Genomic DNA, 9,872 nt, shown 5'->3' with positions numbered 1-9,872 from the left:
ACTTGAAAGTATTCTTGATTTAATGTAACTAGAACTTGTAGAATATATGAAGAACACTTAGAACTTGAAGATAGAACTTGAGAGAGATCAATTAGATGAAGAAAATTGAAGAATGAAAGTGTTTGTAGGTGTTTTTGGTCGTTGGTGTATGGATTAGATATAAAGGATATGTAATTTTGTTTTCATGTAAATATGTCATGAATGATTACTCATATTTTTGTAATTTTATGAGATATTTCATGCTAGTTTCCAAATGATAGTTCCCACATGTGTTAGGTGACTCACATGGGCTGCTAATAGCTGATCATTGGAGTGTATATACCAATAGTACATACATCTAAAAGCTGTGTATTGTACGAGTACGAATACGGGTGCATACGAGTAGAATTGTTGATGAAACTGAACGAGGATGTAATTGTAAGCATTTTTGTTAAGTAGAAGTATTTTGATAAGTGTATTGAAGTCTTTCAAAAGTGTATAAATACATATTAAAACACTACATGTATATACATTTTAACTGAGTCGTTAAGTCATCGTTAGTCGTTACATGTAAGTGTTGTTTTGAAACCTTTAGGTTAACGATCTTGTTAAATGTTGTTAACCCAATGTTTATAATATCAAATGAGATTTTAAATTATTATATTATCATGATATTATCATGTATGAATATCTCTTAATATGATATATATATATACATTAAATGTCTTTACAACGATAATCGTTACATATATGTCTCGTTTAAAAATCATTAAGTTAGTAGTCTTGTTTTTACATATGTAGTTCATTGTTAATATACTTAATGATATGTTTACTTATCATAGTATCATGTTAACTATATATATATCCATATATATGTCATCATATAGTTTTTACAAGTTTTAACGTTCGTGAATCACCGGTCAACTTGGGTGGTCAATTGTCTATATGAAACATATTTCAATTAATCAAGTCTTAACAAGTTTGATTGCTTAACATGTTGGAAACATTTAATCATGTAAATATCAATCTCAATTAATATATATAAACATGGAAAAGTTCGGGTCACTACACCATGCGGTCGCATGAACGAGAAAACTGAGCCAGATATTGGGCTGCTACAGTGTAGTAGCCCGTATACTTTTGTATTTTTTTTTTCTATTTTTAATATTTATATAAAATATTTATATAAATGAAATAAAAACTTATATTTTTTTAAAAATTAAAATAAAATAAAGAAACTTTATAATTTTATATATATATATATATATATATATATATATATATATATATATATATATATATATATATATATATATATATATATATATATATATATAACAAACTCTTAAAAATATATAAATTTTGTTTTTCTTTTATATTTTATATTTTTGTATTTTTAATAATTAAAATGTATTTTTACAAAAGCGTATTTTTACAAAAGTAAATTAAAAAATCTTTTTTTTATATATAGCGTTTCGCTTCTGGCTTTTAAGCAGTCTCCCCGGCAGCGGCGCCAAAAATACTTGATGTTATGCGAGGTGTATACAAAATAGTAGTATTTTTACTGCGAAATACTATTAAATACGATACAATTTTACACAAGTTATTTATTTATTTATAGAATGGATATACCTAAACATTGCTACAACACTTATAGGCAGTGTATCTAATCGTACAGTAGTGTAGTTTTTAGTAAGTCCGGTTCGTTCCACAGGGAGCTAGCCAAGTTTAACGATATATTTTTAAAACTATATTTGTAAATATATAAATATATATAAGTAGTATTATTATTATAAAAGGGGGTTTTTACCGTTTAATGACCGGTTTGTCGATTTTAAAACTTTAGTCGCAGTTAAAACCTAATATAAAATATTAAAAATAAATATAACTTAATTTTAAGCGTAAAGTAAATAACGATAATGAAATTGCGATAAAAAAATTGCGATAATAAAATGACAATAAATAAAGTTGCAATAATTAAAAAGTGCGATAATTAAAATGACACTAAATTAAAGTGCGATAATTAAAAGTGCAATTAAATATGAAATAAAGAAATTATGCTTATTTAAACTTCCGTAATCATGATGTGTGACGTGTTGATTTTAGTTTATTACCATGGGTTAATTGTCCTTTGTCCTGGATTATTCAATATGTCCGTCTGGTTTTTGTCCATAACAGTCCATCAGTCATAAATATAAAGTGCGAGTATCCTCGTCAAATTATCCTTATATCCGAAGTCAAATATTCCAACTAATTGGGGACTTAAACTGTAACAAGGTCTTAATACTTTGTTTAATAATTACACCAGGATATCGCCTGCGTGTAACCCAAGGTTTTAATACTTTGTTAACAATTACACCAAGTGTCCTTGTACATAATTCACCCCTGTTTTAATAAGTCCATTAACTATTAATCCATTCCCGTGTCCGATTAAATGAACGATTATTAGTACTTATAAATATCCCGCCCATTTTGTCCGATCGAGTGTATATGGTTATTTATAGGTACGTCCAGTTGTAAATCTTTATATTAAATTAACAAACTATCATTTAATTAAACAAATATATAGCCCATTAATAGCCCATAGTCTAATTTCCACAAGTGTCGTTCTTTTGTCCAAACCCCAATTATGGTACAAAGCCCAATTACCCCGTCTTAATATTTTAGCCCAACATTATGATTACTTCGGCTTAAATAAGCACAATAATAACTTAGCAACGAGACATTAATTTAAAAAGGTTGAACATAACTTACAATGATTAATAATAGCGTAGCGTTACACGGACAGAATTTCGACTTACACCGTTACAACATTCGCTAACATACCCTTATTATTATTAAAATTAAAATTAAAATTAAAATTATAATATATATAAATATATATACGTTGATAGATTAAGAAAGAAAAAGATGTGTTTTTGTTCGACCAAAACTGCGAAATTTATAGGACCTGACCCAAAAATTGGGGCCATGCGATCGCATAGATTTCCTTCTTCCTGGCCATGCGATCGCATGGCCAGCTGGGAGAGCTCACATGTTGTTGTTTTCTTCTTGCCGACAGTTTTATATAATAATATAATATATATATAATTTTAAGAATTAATTATATATTATATTATATTCAAGTGCATAGTTGACTTGTAATTTTTAGTCCGTTGCGTCGAGCGTTGAGAGTTGACTCTGGTCAAGGTTTCGAATTTTCGAACGTCCTTGCGTACAATTTAATATCTTGTATTTTGCGTTTTGCGGCTCGTACTCTTGTAATTTTGAGACGTTTCTCATCAATAATTTGAACCACTTTGATTGTACTTTGTACTTTTGAGCTTTTTGGTCGTTTGCGTCTTCAATTCGTCGAATCTGTCTTTTGTCTTCACCTTTTATTATTTAAACGAATATCACTCGTAAATAGAACAATTGCAACTAAAAGCTTGTCTTTCTTGAGGGATAATGCTATGAAATATATGTTCGTTTTTAGCATTATCAACAATGCAGGCAAAATAAGATACATGGTGATGATTTGGTGAATGCAACCTTTCCTTGAAAAAAATATGTCATGTAAGATTCCATGCACATTGCTTGTCTAACATATAATAAAACAGTGAAAGACTTCTAGGGAACCTGAGAATAAACATGCTAACAAGTGTCAACACAAAGGTTGGTGAGTTCATAGTTTTAATATATCGTATAATCTGTATATAAAGGTGGATCACAAGATTTCAGTTGTTTCATCCAGAAACATTTATCAAAATATTCTACGAAATTGAGCACCCTGGTAACTAAGCTTTAACGTCTATATAATAAGTACCCATATTTTAATATACATGCAATCAACATGTACAATACACGCAATCCAACGTATATTGAACTCAAATAGCATACGTCTATTTTATAGTTCAGGCTAGGGTTTCTATACCTGGAACAGACGGGGATGTCAAGCCCTATGGATCCATATACAACTACTCGCGCCCACCAATTCTTACAACTGGCAGTTACTAGTTACCAAAGCTAAGGGATTTTTGGTTCAAACTCAGTGTAGAATTTAGTATATACTTGTATCCATTGTGTTTAAAATAAAGTGCATGTATTCTCAGCCCAAAAATATAGATTGCAAAAGCAATTAAAAAGGGATCTATAAACTCATCTTAGCAGCATATAAAGTCGTTCACCAAAATGTGACTGAAACTAGGATTACCAAATAACCGTAGATCTCAACCTAGAGAACATATGTTGGTCAATAAATGTCTATCAAGCTAGGTCAGATCATAGTGTATCACAATCCTAATGCTCGAGATCGACATACAAAAGTTATCCAAAGTCGTTTCAAAAAGTCAACCTGACCCAATATGATCTTTTAAAATCTATACTATAGTTTGAATGATCATGGTAATCGGAAATAGTTTAACATTTCACATGGTTTCCCAATACTTGAATAATTAGACTATAGTTTTATAAAGCTTTAAAATATGATAAAACAGTCAATTTTGACAATTGTTCAACAAATCGAGACGTGCCTTATATAGAAATGCATTTACTCGATTAGTAATATTTGAAAATCCAAATTATCAATCTTACAAACAAGTTGTTTAAATATTAATTGTAGATTCAAAAGCAATTCCAATTAACATTAATCATAATTCAATTGACCATATCTTTTAATTCATTCATCGAAATTACGCGATTTCTAAATGAAAAGTTATTGATTTTTCGCCAGCTTTCCAAAAACATGCATATCATATACCTTTTATCAATAATATATGTATTTAATTCGTGATTCATCATAAACTGTTTAACGACGAAATTTAGCATACAAGCATGCATAAATATATATACTCGAGCACTAGTCAGGGATACACTATTAGTATGTAAAAATTAAATTATAAGTACTCACGTATCAATATTGAGATTCAATATTGCAGGAAAGGTACGTAGACGCAACGGAGATGATAAACACTAAATTGACCACATGAGCTTACCCATGAACATTACCCATAACATCCATAGCTATAACCCATAATTTCCTGAGCTCTATCCTACTCGAAAAACCATTTTTTTTTTAAATCATTTGGATATGACCTCGTCGTAGTATTTTATGTATACTACTAATACTAATAATACTAGTACTACTAATAACAATAAGATTAATAATAATATTAATCTTAATAATAATTATAATTATTATTATTATTATTATTATTATTATTATTATTATTATTATTATTATTATTATTATTATTATTCTAAATATATAAGTGACAGATATCGAGTGGGATATAGATGGAATACAAAAGCAGAAAATGAATGCATTTTATAGAGTTGAGCTGCAGCCGACACTCATGCGATCGCATGAGTGTCATGAGAAGTTCCCATGCGCTCGCATGGATGAAAAGAACTGGTACCATTCGATTATTGTTTTTAATGCCGACACTTTCATTTCATTATGTAATATAGATTTATATATTATTTAATATATAATATATTTAATCTTTAGAATTAATTAAATATTATATTATATTTACGTGCGTAGTAAAAATGTAATTTTTGTTCAAATGACTCGTACGTTGTCACTCGACTCATGTACCACTTTCGGTTTTTCGAGCGCACTTTTGTACGTTTAGAAAACTAGCCTTTTACGTTACGCGACGTGTACCCTTATTAATAATTTGACTTACTCATCAATAAATTATCTTATAAAAAATGTAACTTATAAAATTGAGCGTTGTGGTCATTTGCTTCTATAAATCAGTGGCTCGTTGTTTATCAAAATATATTATTTTAAATCAGGACGTTTTATGACTAAGTTAAAATATATATATATATTTTTATTTAGAATTGTAAATTTGTACATAATATATTGGTTTGAAATATTTATCTAATGATATAAAGATAAAGTTTAAATTTGTTCAGAAATTTCCGGGTCGTCACGGTAGGTATGTAGATTCTAGCTCGGTTTGTGGTTGTTTGTGAAGCCGCAAGGCATGCTTGTGACCGTTGCTCTTCATTGTATTATATTACATTTATAAATAATATTTACTATATAAAATCGTTTACGCGAGAAGGAAAAAAAAAGGAAGATTTAAGATGTAAATCCCCCTCTAAAACCCACGAACTAAACCTACTCTGCCTTTTGGTCATGTAAGAAACTTGATCAAGATGACATTTTTCTAATTAAGTGAAATTTTGTTTCGTAGTCAACTATCAATACTCTCACCGCCAAGTACATTTTTAACATCACTAACATGAAAATGTCCTTTCATATATGATAATAACGCAATACAACGAGTCACAAAATCCATAACAGAACATATATTGCCACATCAATGAACAGGTGAAGATGTTGAGATATATAGAAGTTAGACCACATTCAGATATGTGCATATATAAGTTACAATCAAAAACACTTACTAGTGACATGACAGCATTGCGGGTGACTGCAAATGCCAAAACCTTATCACCTTTCGTCATATTGGACTACTGATCACATCTCTACATCTCCTAAAGCCATTTCAAAACAAAAGGACAAACCAAATACACAAACTATGAGAAATAGAACACAGGTGCAGAACACTAAGACCAGTTGTTGGATGGTTGTCCATATTTGACAAACATTAAAGTTGGTATACACATGGAATAAACATGGGATTTAATTATGCATATTCACAAGTCAAAGTTGGCGATGGTTGTCATATTTGTTTTCACATGGGGTAGGTGTGATCAAGAGTTGTTAGCAAATATGTGCATGTATATGTTCAAGTATAAATATGTATTCATGCAGAAGGTGAAGAGCATTCAAGGGAGGATCAAGTATCACAAAAGTAGTAAAAATAGTTGATCGATAATATCAACGGAGTGTGTTTCCTTGTGAGGTAGAGAGTTTTATTCTTGTAAGGAGTGTAAAAGAGTATACGAGAAACTTAGATTTTATACTAAAATCTAAGGGGCTTAGGTTTGAGTTTAACTCCTAGTGTACTTTTTCTTGTACCGGGTTCTTCTATATTATAAGAATAAAGGAGACTCTTGGGGTGGACGTAGGTAGGGTTTGCCGAACCACGTTAAATCGTCATGTTATCATTTACTTTATTTTCTTTCTATTATTTCTCGCAAGTTTGTCTCAAACAAATTATATCCTAGCTTCCGCTAGTGTGAGTGCGCTAGGCAAATTGTCATAACAAGTGGTATCAGAGCGTATCCAGGTTTATCGGATAGTTTTTTGGTTTGAGATGGCGGGAAATAGAGGTATGTAGTTTAAGGTGGAGCCATTTGATGGAACAGGGAATTTTACCTTGTGGCAAGCAAGGGTGAAGGATGTTCTGGTTCAGCAGGGCTTGGCAAAGCCGACAAAGGGTAAAAAGGACGGCAAGCCAGAAAAGATGATGGATGATGATTGGAATGACATCGAGGAAAGATGTGTCAGTACCATTCGCCTTTCCATCAGTGATAAGATCATTAATAATGTCAGTGGTGAGACAACCGCGACGGGTTGTGGGTGGCCCTCGCGAAGTTATATCTCGGGAAGAATATGACCACAAATCTAAACTTGAAGCGTGATCTTTATCGGTCGAAGATGGAGGATGGCGGGAATATCATTGAACACATGAACGTGTTTAATGGTCTGGTGGATCAACTTGCAAAAGTTGAGGTTAATATTGACAAAGAAGATAAGGCCCGTATTCTTCTTACCTCTCTTCCCAGTTCGTATGATACTTTGGTTACTACTGTTCTTTACGGAAAGGCTACTGTAAAAATGGAGGAGGTAGTACCGGCACTCTTATCTCAGGATAAGAGACGAAGATCCGATGACCACTTTGAGCATGAGTTTGCTATGGTTGGTCATGGAAGGGGAAGGTTTGCCGCGAAGAGATCTAGTGATAAGAGTAGGTCTAGATCAGGAGATGGCATGTGAAAGGACCCGTCCTAATCCATCCGAACGAAGTCCATATTGATTACAAATGATTCACAATAGTTGATTACATCGCGAGGTACTTGACCTCTATATGATACATTTTACAAACATTGCATTCGTTTTTAATAGACAAACTTTCATTTACATCGACTGTTAACAGCATGCATACCATTTTATAATATATCCATCTATAATTGACTTAATAATAATCTTGATGAACTCAACGACTCAAATGCAACGTCTTTTGAAATATGTAATGAATGACTCCAAGTAATATCTCTAAAATGAGCAAATGCACAGCGGAAGATTTTTTCGTACCTGAGAATAAACATGCTTTAAAGTGTCAACCAAAAGGTTGGTGAGTTCATTAGTTTAACATAAATAATCATTTCCATCATTTTAATAGACCACAAGATTTCATATTTTCATTTCTCATAATCGTACGTCCCATGCATAGAGACAAAAATATCATTCATATGGATTGAACACCTGGTAACCGACATTCACAATATGCATATAAGAATATCCCCATCATTCCGGGATCCTCCTTCGGACATGATATAAATTTCGAAGTACTAAAGCATCCGGTACTTTGGATGGGGCTTGTTGGGCCCGATAGATCTATCTTTAGAGTTCACGTTAATTAGGGTGTCTTTTCCCTAATTCTTAGATTACCAGACTTAATAAAAAGGGGCATATTTGGTTTAATAATCCAGCCATAGAATGTAGTTTTAAGTACTCGTGTCTATTTCGTAAAACAGTTATAAAAACAGTGCATGTATTCTCAGTCCCAAAAATATATATTGCAAAAGTATTTAAAAAGGGAATAATGAAACTCACGCATATAATTATTGTAAAACAGTTAATAAAACATTTGCATATATTCTCAGCCCCAAAAATGTAAAGAGTAAAAGGGATCAAATGAAACTCACGCATATAATTATTATAAAACAGTTAATAAAATATTTGCATGTATTCTCAGCCCCAAAAATGTAAAGAATAAAAGGGATCAAATAAAACTCACCATAATGTATTTTGTAGTAAAAATACATATAAAGACATTGAACAAATATAGGGTTGGCCTCGGATTCACGAACCTATATCAAGTATATATATTAACACCTATAATTGTAATCGAGCAACATTATATATTTTACGTATTATAATATATTATTAAATTGTAACTTATTGTTTTATATATATAATATTTTAAAATTAATATTTATCTTTCTATATGTGTTAATATTATTATTTATAACATCTTATAATATTTTATGTACTAAATGTAATTTAGTTATTATTATAATTAATAATGCTTCATAATAAAATATAGTATGTATTATACTTTTATATATATAAATCTCTTATGGGTTGTAAGATTAATAATTATAATACAGTTAAAGTAAAAATGATTATACTAATACTTAAATATAACAATGAAACATGATAGTTTTTCTAATAATGATTCTTTAAATAATAATATAGTTGCAAAAATAATAGTTCTTAATAATAACAATACTAATAATGATAATATTAGTAGTTTTTTTTTAATATAATGAAGGATTTAATAATAAAGGTGATAAAAATAATAATTTTTGATATTAATACATAATATCTGATAATAATAATAATTATAACAACCTTATTACGATTGGTAATCCTAAAAATAAAACTTATTATATTTATAGTTATCATAGCTTTAATCTTAATATTAATTAGAATAATGATAACATTGAATAATATTACTAGCGAAAATAATAATAATAATAATAATAATAATAATAATAATAATAATAATAATAATAATAATAATAATAGTAATAATAATAATAATAATAATAATAATAATAATAATAATAATAATAATAAATGATAATAATAATAAATAATAATAATAATAATAATAAAGATAATTAGTTTACTACCTTTAAGAATTCAATAACAAAAAGATTGCCCATCCAGGGGTTCGAACCTATGACCTCCAGTATCTCAC

Source organism: Rutidosis leptorrhynchoides, chromosome 2 (assembly GCF_046630445.1).
Source record: "Rutidosis leptorrhynchoides isolate AG116_Rl617_1_P2 chromosome 2, CSIRO_AGI_Rlap_v1, whole genome shotgun sequence".
NCBI classification, from domain to species: domain Eukaryota; kingdom Viridiplantae; phylum Streptophyta; class Magnoliopsida; order Asterales; family Asteraceae; genus Rutidosis; species Rutidosis leptorrhynchoides.
Note: the sequence above shows the minus strand (reverse complement) of the source record.